The following is a 1,870-nucleotide window of genomic DNA, read 5'->3' as shown; positions in this document are numbered from 1 at the left end:
GAGACAACCACTGGAAATACTTGGACAGTTGTCAGCAGACGACAGACACAACTATAGAGCACTGGTAGCAGATCTAGAGCTCAGGTACGGAACCCAAAATCAGTCAGAAGTCTACAGGGCTAGGTTTAGGTCGAGAGTCCGTACTAAAGGGGAGAGCCTGCAAGAGCTGGCACAGGACTTTGAAAGCATGGCACACAAGGCCTACTCAACTGCACCACCCGAGCTCCTCAAGTTGTTGCTGAGGGATCAATTTGTAGATGCCTTGGACAGTCCACAACTGAAAATACAAGTGAAGCAAGCACACCCCTCTACTATGCAGGATGAAATGGCCAGAGCTCTTGAATTTGAATCTTACGTTAAGTCCAGCACAGAGGTATCAAGGTTGGTACAGTCATCAGGATTCAAGACCAGAATAGGTCAGCTTTCAGAGAGGTTTGAGGGACTTTGCTGGCACTGTAATAAACATGGGCACAAGAGAGCTCAATGCTGGCAACTTCAACACAGGGAAGATGCCACAGCAGGAAAGGCTGCTGCCCAGAAAGGTTGTTGGAACTGTGGAGAGCAAGGACATATGAGGAGCCAGTGTAAGAAGAATACCACTAATAAGTCAGCTTCGGGAGACCAGTAGAGGTTGGTGGTGAGGGATGCCCACCAAACCCCATCGTGAAAGTCCCAACAGCTAAGTGTAAAATGGCAAGCACACATAGTATCTATGTGACAGGGAAGCTGGATAGCCAAAGGTGCAACTTTGTCATAGATTCTGCATCTCAGCAAACCCTTGTGAGTATCAAGGTGCTGGATAACAAAGGAGTACCAGAAGCCATACAGAAGCTCTGTGTGACAAGACATTATGCAAGGTTGTGGGGACCAGTGCGGGTAACTATTGAGCTCATGGTCATGAAGGACAAACACAAATTATACTTGGCTGACATTGAAGACCAATGCATATTAGGATTGGACTATTTACTACCGAAGAAGTGTGTAGTTAACTTAGATAAAGTGACGTTTGGGAACAACAAAGGCCAAATTCCGGTAAGTGTTAAAAGAGAGGTTGAACTAACCAGGTGTCATCAAGTTGAAGTCAAAGTGACTGAAGGAGTTGATGATGGCGAAGTGCAACCAGGTATAGATATTAAAGCAGAACAGAAGAAAGACCAAGATTTGAAGCCAATAATTGATTTTCTAAAAGCAAGTGTTTTGTGCTCTGCTTGGGAGAAGGTGTCTAGCTTAAGCCTTGTGACAAAGATCTATTGGGCACAATGGGACCAGTTGAAGCTTGAAGATGGTATTCTTCTCCGTAGATGGGAAACTGCAGATGAGAAAGTGACGACCTGGCAAACAGTTATACCGAGAAAGTTACGGGAAGTTGTGCTGCGTCAATCTCATGATAGTTTAACAGGAGGACATCTCGGAGTTAAGAAAACATTGAGTCACCTACGGCAGATATTTTAATGGATAGGTATGAGGCAAGATGTGGAAGAATGGTGCAGGACGTGCAGTACATGTTGTGCTAAAAGGCGACCCAAGCATAAGGGACGTGCTTTAATGAAGTTATGTCAAGTTGGCGCACCAATGGAAAGAGTAGCCGTTGACATTGCTGGTCATTTGCCCCAAACTCATGCAGGAAACAGGTACATTTGTGTGGTGATGGATTATTTCACTAAGTGGCCTGAGGCATATGCAATACCAAATCAGAAAGCTACAACTGTAGCTTCGGCTATTGGTGACTTCTTCTTCAGATTTGGTATGCCATATGAACTGCATTCAGATCAAGACCTGTACATTGAATCAGCTGTGTTCCATGAATACTGCAAGTTGTTTGGCATACGAAAGATGAGAATAACGCCAGTTCACCCACAGTCTGATGGGA

This window comes from Limulus polyphemus, unplaced genomic scaffold, assembly GCF_000517525.1.
Source record: "Limulus polyphemus unplaced genomic scaffold, Limulus_polyphemus-2.1.2 Scaffold2739, whole genome shotgun sequence".
Taxonomy (NCBI): Eukaryota; Metazoa; Arthropoda; class Merostomata; order Xiphosura; family Limulidae; genus Limulus; species Limulus polyphemus.
Note: the sequence above shows the minus strand (reverse complement) of the source record.